The sequence below is a fragment of the Dendrobates tinctorius genome, unplaced genomic scaffold, assembly GCF_039654945.1.
Source record: "Dendrobates tinctorius isolate UK_male_01 unplaced genomic scaffold, ASM3965494v1 ptg000015l, whole genome shotgun sequence".
NCBI lineage: Eukaryota > Metazoa > Chordata > Amphibia > Anura > Dendrobatidae > Dendrobates > Dendrobates tinctorius.
This window is the reverse complement of record NW_027361683.1, coordinates 55,633,189-55,643,699: the sequence shown is the minus strand read 5'-3', so window position 1 is coordinate 55,643,699 and position 10,511 is coordinate 55,633,189. Positions and strand designations below refer to the sequence as shown.

The 10,511-nt window shown below is 43.5% G+C and overlaps 1 long non-coding RNA gene across 1 annotated transcript; it reads right to left on the bottom strand.

Moving 5' to 3' along the window:
- Nucleotides 1-546: 546 nt before the first annotated feature.
- LOC141074886 (uncharacterized) lies at nucleotides 547-8,420 on the bottom strand. The gene is made up of 5 exons (XR_012227240.1): nucleotides 8,294-8,420; nucleotides 8,085-8,184; nucleotides 7,934-8,000; nucleotides 7,745-7,853; nucleotides 547-830 (listed from the first exon to the last, which is right to left on the bottom strand). It is a non-coding gene; the product is annotated as an uncharacterized lncRNA (long non-coding RNA).
- Nucleotides 8,421-10,511: the final 2,091 nt, after the last annotated feature.

Here is a 10,511-nt window from a genome sequence, read left to right as displayed (position 1 = left end):
TTTCCGTTTTGAATAATTATTTTGAGCTGATATCATGTCTGGTAGAATTGGTTTTCTTTTATCTCTTACCTACAATGTATTTTTATGTGTGCGACTTTATGTCTAATATCGGTCACCGCTGTCTTTATCTTGTTTAAAACTGTTCTGTTATGAGCAGCTTCATTGTTAAAAATACTATTCTCTATTGTATCATTTTATTCTCTCCATGACCAGCGCTGTCTGTTTTACTCTGCTAATATGTGAGATCTTTCCGTTCTTTATCTCTCCCCCATTTGGATGCGATCCTTCTCCTCTCCGCGTTCTGGGTGTCCGTCCGTCCAAGAATCTTTTCTCTCCTCTGCTGCCACGGACTTTTCTGGCTGCCTATGGAAACAGTCTTCTCTAACGTTCTCCTTCCCCTTCACAATCTGTTACCAGACATACTCCTTTATTCTGGATTTAGACACGCATTTTTAACTCTTGTCACCATAAAGGTGCTAATTTTTATGCAATACTTCTTCTGCTGCGGGTTTATCAAATAGACACTTTTTTCACATTTTACACACATGCTTTTTATAATTTTAATTATTCTTTTTACATGCAATAAAGTTTTTGATAAATTCCTTTTTATTAATTTTATAAACTTCAATAAATATTTATATATTTTATAGAAAGATGTCCATCCATCCCCCCCTTTTCTTCTTTGTGACACGTTATCGTCTCATTCAGAGTGGTGGTCTATGCACTGACTTTTGCTCTCTTTCGGACCTCGTTATTTCTGGTTCTTTTCCTTTTTTGTTCATAATTTTTTCCTTTTTTCTTCTTTTTTTCTTTTTCCTTTATACAGTCATCTGAAAATATATTAAAATAATTAATTTGTTGAAAAGAATAAGTTTTTAATATCCCTTGATATCGTAACACTGATGACCGCTGATTTTTTTTTTCTCCCTCGCAACATGTGACTCTTGGCGCCAATTTTTGAATTGTGTATGTATAAAACCGGCGTTGTCTATACCTGTCTGTACATATCATCCCCTGATGAAGAAGTTTTTAACTTTGAAACGCGTAGGGAAATAAATGTATTAACTACACAACTTGTGAGGAGTGATGGTCTGGTAGCGCACGTTTAATCCATAAAAATTCCTTCCTTGAATCTGATTGTTTTGTCCTGGTGAGGTAGTGAGCGTTCATTTTTTCACACACCATACAGCGGTGTACGCTCCTCACACTGTACCGTGTAACGGCTGTTATCACGGCCAAATTGAAGCTATCTACGTATGTGACTCTGTAAGGAAAAGTCGAGGAGTTTTTCAGTTCTTACAGACCTACACCTTATAGTTTTGTCCGTTTTTCTAACAGTTTAGTATATTTGCTGTTTGATTACATTCAAAACTAGAGAGAGACAGCGTGTGTCAGTCCGTATACAAAAACACGGAGCTTGACAATTTTACATACACCGTACAGCGGTGTAGGTGCACGCTCCTCTCTCAGTACCGTGTAACGGCTGTTATCACGGCCAAATTGAAGCTATCTACGTGTGTGACTCTGTAAGGAAAAGTCGAGGAGTTTGTCCGTTCTTCCAGACCTACACTCTAGGGAGATACTAATTCTGCCCAATTCTATATACACCTTGTAGTTTGTCATACACTAGGCAATTTCTGCCAGTCACAGTGCGGTGTTATAGACACAGGGCCTGACAGAATCCAACTGTGTCCTGAAGTGTAGAGAGATTCCAATTCTCAACAGTCCTCTATCCACCTTTCTTACAACATCCAGAATCTGCCTGTCACATTGCGGTGTAAAATAAACAGGGCCTGACAGAATCCAACTGTGTCCTGAAGTCTACAGAGATTCCAATTCTCCCCACTACTATGTACACCTTGTACCTTGTTTTACAGTACCATATAGTCGGTGGTTTTTTGGGTACATTTTCCCAAAAAAATGAGGAAGTGTGGTGGAAGAGTCCGTGGAAGTGGGCAGGGGTTGGCAGCTGGTAATGATGGTGTTGGTGGTGGACCTGCTGGTAGTGGCAAAAGCAAAATAGCACCTTATGCAGGAGGTGTTGAGCCTGCGTCATCGTCTGGCTCCACAAGGCCTCGAAGGCTCCCTTTTCTGGGAGTAGGTAAACCGCTTTTAAAGCCAGAGCTTCAAGAGCAAGTTTGGCTTACATTGCTGACTCAGCCTCCAGCTCTATCACCTCCTCTTCTGAAGTTTTAAAAAATAAAAGCACTGAGTCATCATAGGAAGCTCATGTTCATGAACCACACCTTTCCTTGTGTCCTTCACCCCAACCAAAATTGAAGGATGCGGCAGGCCACACTACAGATTACTCCATGGAGCTGTTTTTACATACCATGCCTGGGTTATCAAGTCAAATCGTGAATTACCCAGGCAAAGATGAATCTGACATGGAGTGTACTGATGCACAGCCACTGATAGATGATTCTGCTGGTACATTCACTCAGAGCACTACATTGTCCTCCCAGTGTACTGAGCCAGAATCTGACCAAGATGAAACTCAGGTGCCCCTTCCCGCATACAATACCACCATACACGGTGACACAGAGGAAGGTGCACATGACAATGAAGAGGAGGTGATGGATGACCCAGTTTGGCATCCATTGGGGATAGAGGGTGCCGCTGCCAATAGCTCAGAAGAGGAGGAGGAGCATCCGCAGCGGGCATCAACATCGCAACAGCTGTTATCTGGCAGGCCCGGAGCAGTCCAAAAACGGGTTACAAAAACCAAAAGAGTTGCAGGACAGCTTGGCCAGACAGTCAAAATAGCACAGCGTGAAAGGCCTCAAAATGTCTTCCATAGTAGGAAGAGTGCAGTGTGGCACTTTTTTTAACAAAATCCTAATGATCAGGCAAAGGTTATCTGTAAGAAGTGCGCAAAGACCTTTAGCCGAGGGAAAAATCTGAGAAATTTGAATACCAGTTGCATGCTAAGACATTTAACCACCATGCACTTGCAAGCGTGGACGGACTACCAAAACTCACGTACCACATGTGCTACTGCTCCCAAAGAAGGTAGTCAGCAATGCTACATTGTTTCCCCCACTGTAAGTCCACCGGTTAGCACACCAGCAGCAAATGTTGAGTTGTCGTCGCAAGGGCAAATCAGTCAGGGAATCACACTGTTATTGCAACGAAAGACAGAATCTAGGCCATAAGAAAGAACACCAACTCCATCACCATCATCAACCCTGTCTCAGTCCACCATGTCCAACGCTAGTTCCACCATATGCAGCTCTCAAGTCCAGCTCACCCTACCAGAGACTATGAGTAGGACAAGAAAGTACTCATCCTCTTATCCACGTACACTGGGTTTGAACGCCCACATTGCCAAACTAATCTCAATAGAGATGATGCCCTATCGGTTGGTTGAAAGCGCAGCTTTCCGCGAACTCATGGCCTACGCAGTACCACGTTATGACCTTCCCAGTCGCCACTTCTTTTCTCGCAAAGCCCTCCACCTTCATGTGAAAGACCGCACTGTCCATGCACTCAAGCAATCAGTGAGTGGAAAGGTGCACCTCACAACTGATGCATGGTCCAGTAGGCATGGCCAGGGCCGTTACGTGTCCATCACTGCGCACTGGGTTAATGTGGTGGATGCAGGGTCCACAGGGGACAGCTGTGATGGCACAGTGCTGCCTAGCCCACGGTATAGGAAACAGTTGGCTGAAGGCGTTCGACCCTCCTCCTCCAGAAGCGAAAGCTCGTCCACAGAGTCGCACGAGCACTGCATCCGCAGCTGACAGTGGTGCACACGATGTGTCCCACTATCGATCAGCTAGTGGAAAGCGTCAGCAGGCTGTGTTGCAGATGATGTGTTTGGGCGACAGACACACGGCGGAGGTACTGGCCGACTACTTTCAGCGACAAACTGATTCATGGCTGTTGCAGTCTACATCTTGAGGCAGGCAAGGTAGTTAGTGATAATGGCCGGAATTTTGTGGCAGCCATAGCCCTTTCAAAACTCAGACACATACCTTGCTTGGCTCACACCTTGAACCTGGTGGTGCAGTGCTTCCTCACTAATTATCTGGAGTTAACAGGCCTGCTCCATAAGGTTCGAAGACTGTGCTCGCACATCCGCCGGTTGCCGGTACACTCCAGTCGTATGCAGAAGCTGCAGCGATTGCTCCACCTTCCCAAGCACCGCCTAATTATCGACGTTGCAACAAGGTGGAACTCCACCCTGCACATGGTTGAGCGGCTGTGCGAACAGAGGCAGGCCGAAATGCATTTGTGGGAGGATACACGGACAGGCACTTTGAGGGCAGACTTGGAGTTGACAAGTGTGCAGTGGTCGAAGCTGAAAGACCTCTGTAAAGTCCTTCAATGTTTTGAGGAATGCACACGGCTGGTAAGCGCAGACGACGCCATCATAAGCATGAGCATCCCACTTATGCATCTGCTCATGCAAACTTTGACGCACATCAAGTAGCAGGTGTCTGCAGCCAAGGATGATTAGGAAGAAAAGGAGGGAAGCCTTGATGACAGTCAGCCATTGTCTGTTCAGGGAACTGTTGTGGACGAGGTGGAGGAGGAGGATGATGATGATGATGATGGGGATGATTATTTAGGTGAGGATGCTTTTCGTGGGGCAAGAGAAAATGTTGGCATGGCAAGGTCTGGTACTGGGTTTGTGCGTGACTGGAGGGATGTGGATTTGCCTGAAAGTGCTCCTCCACCCAGCACTCGCAGTGCATCATTGACACCGGGAACATTGGCCCACATGTCAGATTATGCCTTGCAGATCCTAAAAAAGGGACCCCGCATTGCCAAAATGATGAACGATGATGACTACTGGTTGGCCAGCATCCTGGATCCACGCTATAAAGGCAAATTCCAAAACATCATGCCACAGGAGAACCTTGACCTAATATTGGCTAACAAGCAACTCTGGTAAACCGGTTGGTTGAGGCATTCCCAGCACACAGCAGCGGTGATGGTTCTCACACGAGCTGTAGGGGCCGGGGGCAACTTGGAAGAGGTGTTGGTGGTGCACACATCAGAAGTGGCGTTGGAGACAGGGGTTTCATGACCATGTTGTGGACTGATTTTTCAAGTCCCGCTCACACGACTGGTAATACTGCATCAATTGAAAGTGACAGGAGACAGCACTTGTCAAGTATGGTTACAAACTACTTTTCCTCCCATATCGATGTTCTCCCTCACAGGTCATTCCCATTTGACTATTGGGCAGCTAAACTGGACACCTGGCCTGAATTGGCACAATATGCCTTACAGGAGCTCGCTTGCCCAGCTGCAAGTGTGCTATCGGAAAGAGTCTTCAGTACTGCTGGATCAATCCTGACAGAAAAAAGGACCCGTCTGTCAACCCAAAATGTGGATGATCTAACCTTCATTAAAATGAACCATGCATGGGTTTCCAAGGATTTTGTCACACCTTACCCTGATGACACATAGCCATTTTTCTGTCAACCTTTCTTTGGTCCGCCTCTTCCTGGGACTTGACCAATTTCGCCTTTAGCAGCAGGTGAATGTTCCACATCAACATATGCCATTTTGTAAACCTCCCTAACTGGGCTGCCTCCTCCCCTCATGGCCAGGGTCACCATCTAGCGCATGCAACTGTGCGAGTGCCGTTGCCCTGGACAGGTGGGTGGGCCGACTCAGGCGCGGGCACTGGCACAGGGTCCCTCATAGTGCAATCAAGTGTCTCTGACGGTGGGGGTGCACACCCGCCGTCAGACACACCGCCGTACTATGAGGGGCCCAGTGCCAGTACCGACGCCCACGAGTGCGCCCCCCTTGTTTGGGCAAGGCCCCAGATTTGCAATGTTTACCTCTCCCTGCTCCTCCGCTGTGTAGTCTGGGCTGTCAAATCCTTCACTGGGACTGCCAGTACAAATTTGGTGAACTGATAGTTAAGACGTAGCTATGCCCTGTCCCACTGGCCGGGATCTAGCTTCAGATGATCAATGGCTTCCATTTCTTATGGACGTCGACTCACAATGAGATGCAGTGGTGGTTTCTCATCAGCTTTTACAGTTTTCCTACCCACAGACGTGTGACATTCCAGCGCACATTTTTAAATGTGCCCTCTCATGCCAATCCAAATGAATCGCCTACGGCCTGTGGCTTCTGTCTTTTGCACTCCAAAGTTACGTGACAGAGCATGATAGGCAGTGAGCACCATGTTTACATCTCTCCCTGTGATCAAAATTATATGGATATGAGTAATGGCGATGGGATCAACGGTACTGCGATACAGCAACACTTTCTTCACAAAGAAGGGTTTTCGCTGTCTCCACACACTAATTAATTATTGTCTGCATCGCCTCTGAGAATTGTGATGGAAGTTTATCCCGTGAATTGGAATTCCTAGATTTCTGCAATCACTAGAATTTATGTCAGTAATTGTATGCATCTCATTTCCTATTGCGGAGAGTCTGGACTGTCTTACTGAGACAGAAATACATATGAAGATTTAAAAATACCACCACAAGTGTATACTGGTGTACACTTCAAATACATTTCCTTTTTTCTACTTTTTAGATTGTTGTCTAATCCATACTGAGAACATGGAGATTTTAAATATTTAAACTACGCTACATATATACGTGTTACCTGGTGAAACTGTACCCTTTATCAACTTTCTAGAATCTTGTCGAATCCATACTGGGTCTGAGAACGACTGCCGAGCTGTTAAGCAAGCTACAGCAACTGTGGTTTGGACACGTAATTTTTTGCATTTTTTTCAGGAATGCCGGTTAGGCCTAATTCAGGAATTGCGGTTGACATGCACTTACTGGGAAATCATCGTTCGCGGGGAATAATTGGAATCACAGATCCCCATCACTAACGGTGTTCTGCTGGTTATCTGCACCTGTAAGCGACAAAAGCTGGTCCTTTCAGTGTAGTGCGCATGCAGCCCTGGACATGTAACGCCATGATAGACCATGATAGTGCCAGAGCCTCGCATATCCCTCTAGTAAGCTTGACGCGTACCGCTGGGGCATGCCGGAGTCTCGTTCGTTAATGGAATAAAGCTGACAAATTGCTAGCACAACTACAAACGGACATACCACACCACACACACAATCGACAAAGCTTTTAATATGTGCATCTTTTCTTGAGGCGGCATGGTTGTGGTTTCCCGGGTGGAGTCCAATTAAGCTGCAGGCTCCACTCCTGGTGGTGCCCTTTTGGACATTCCTTTAAGGTTCAGCTTTGCAATCATACTGCCCCCGGAAAGCAAACACTTTGCCTTCATGGATGCTGTTTGGAGGTTCGTGGGAATAACGCCGCCCGATCGCCAGTTGGCATAATTTATTGGTGGGAAGTCCGACGGTATATGATCGTGTTCGATTTCAGAATTTTTTTTTTTTGGTTGGTATTTTACATTTTTATTCCAGCCTTTCTTGACTTCATAAGGGAATGATAAGCCTATATCTGTCTCCTCCACCTTTTACTCCTCCACCTCTTTTCTAAATGTAGTTGCCCTTTTCCATATGTAATTTTTGTTTTCTGAGCATTTTCTCTGCTTTGGGACACCTTTTAAGGTGTTTTATAATTGAAAAATAATTACGGTAAAGTAACACGGGCGCTACCTATCCAAAAAACTCAGATGCAGCTGGGGAAGAGACAGGACTGTGTCGGCTCCTGTTATAAAGTCTGAGCGAACCGTATATTTGTGTGATTCACCGCGCTATGCTGAGCAGATGTATACAAAAAAAAAAAAAAAAAAAAAGGGAAATACTACTTAACAGCAGTTATACATGCTTACTTAAAAATGAAGTTGATGTAGAATATTCTGTGTAAGTTGAGATGTCCATGTGGTAAGTAGTTTGCAGGTTATCTGATGGTAGAGATCTCGTTTTTGATAGCTGCTGATGCTATTGGAACAATGATATATTAAGGTACCAATAAAACATACAAAAGGTCACACCACTCCTTGCATGTCCACCATACTCACTGGTTGTATCTTAACATTTATATTCTCTTCGGGGTGTTCCCTTTATGGTGGATCAATTGATACAATACTAAATATGAAGAGAATTTCAATTACTAACAGTGACCACAACCTTGATATTCAGTCCCAGTTCCTGGGGTACATATGCACTTACTTGTGCTAGATTTGTTATGCTACCCAGGTGTAAATCCTGATAGACTCTCTATAAAGGTCTTTGTTGGCTTTATTTAGAGCCAGTGCAGGGACGATATCCACTGTTGAAAAAAATGACAAAGTGCTGGGTAAGGAGGGATCCACTAAACCCACAAATAGTGCTAGCGTTCCAGTACCCAGTTAGTCCTGGTAGGACTTCTATGCACTTACTTCTGGTAATTGCTCTGGCACAGTCTGGCTGAGGCAGCGGCTGCTGATGGAGCAATAAGCTATGCAGCGTGTAGTAGGGGAGCGGGTAGACGCCAGCACCTCGTGTACTCCGGCCGGAAGTATTGACGAGGACGCAGCGAGAGTGGGGGGGGGCAGAGCTACTGTGACGTCTCAGGCAGGGAGGAGGACAGGTGCACGAGCGGCACCAACCAACATGTTTCAAGGGGGGCTTCCCTCTTCGTCAGGGCTATGCTGAATGCCTGTCAGCCCGTCCTTATATACTAGCTCACCCAGCTGCAACCCATACCAATCATTAGTCTTGGGCAGAAATGTATGGGTTTTTTTTTTTTTTCCTTTCTCTGTGTGTATTGTTGCCTCAAGATATGCCTTGCTGCTATAATTGCAATATTATATTGTTGATTTATCAAAATGGATAGTCCGCTTTGTCTCCTAAATAATAAATGTATACCTAACTTGTGTGCATAATATACTAAACTAAAACATAACTTTTATTTATACCAATTTTAAGATAATTTCAAATAATTTTACTGGAACTAAATAAATAAAGCATGAGTATGGAAGGTTACACAAGCAGATTGACCCTCCGCACGTTAATAAAATAGATACCTATATTTTCTAAAAAGTATATGTGTGCTACCAGCACTTTAGCAAAAAAAAAAAAAAATACCGGAAAAAAGGTTAGAAATGGAAGGGGGGGAAAGGACTAATTTGACCATATGGTACTCGTCGTGAATATATAAAGAAAATATGGATAAAGACGAAAACTGACGCACGGATGTAGTATGTACATCCTTAATTGTATGTCTCATAAAATGTAGATAGAAATAACAATAAGTGTATTAAAAATGAATTAAAAATAAATAAAAAAATTATAAAAATAAGATTAATGTTTTAATTTAGTATTAGAGATGAAATAACATGCCAAACTAAGGGGGTGATATATATACTCAGGTGCCCTTGCAATAAAATCTATGTAGGCAGAACCAAGAGACGTTTAATGGATAGGATTAAGGAGCACCTGGATAACATTAAAAAAGGATTCAAAGGTCACCCCTTATCGCGTCATTTTTTGGACAAACATAATCAGTCTTACAAGGGGCATCCTATTGTGGAATCCAGGTGGTCCCCCAAAATCCAAGAAAGGGCAACTATTTGAAAGCTATGTCAAGAGTGGAGTCAGGCTATGTGCACACGCTAGCGTTTTTAAACGCTCAGGAAAAGGATCCCCTTCGAGTTTTTTGACACACGATTTCTGGGATCATTGGGGATGGCTAAAAACGCTCAGCAATGCGGAAATTAATGAGCATGCTGTGTTTATAGCCGCTAAGCGATTCCTGAGCGGTTAAAAACGCATGCATTGGCACAGAAAGCCAAAAACGCATGCTAATTAATTTGATGCATCTTTTAAGCGTTTCTGCAGCGTCTGAGCCGGCTCAAACGCTGCGGAACGCTTAAAAAAACGCACCGTGTGCACACAGCCTCAAAGTGGATTTACACTCTTGACTGCCTGGCCCCAAAAGGCCTCAACCATGAGATTGAGCTATATGCTTTTTAGATAAAATTATTAAAACATTAATCTTATTTTTATAATTTATTTATTTTGAATTCATTTTTAATACACTTATTGTTATTTCTATCTACATTTTATGAAACATACAATTAAGGGTGTACATACTACATCCGTGTGTCAGTTTTCGTCTTTATCCATATTTTCTTTATATATTCACGATGAGTACCATATGGTCAGTTAGTCCTTTCCCCCCCTTCTATGTCTATCCTTTTTTCCGGTATTTTTTTTTTTTTTTTGCTAAAGTGCTGGTAGCACACATATACTTTTTAGAAAATATAGGTATCTATTTTATTAACGTGCGGAGGGTCAATCTGCTTGTGTAACCCTCCATACTCATGTTTTATTTATTTAGTTCCAGTAAAATTATTTGAAATTATCTTAAAATTGGTATAAATAAAAGTTATGTTTTAGTTTAGTATATTATGCACACAAGTTAGGTATACTTTTATTATTTAGGAGACAAAGCGGACTATCCATTTTGATAAATCAACAATATAATATTGCAATTATAGCAGCAAGGCATACTGTATCTTGAGGCAACAATACACACAGAGAAAGGAAAAAAAAAAAAAAACCCATACATTTCTGCCCAAGACTAATGATTGGTATGGGTTGCAGCTGGGTGAG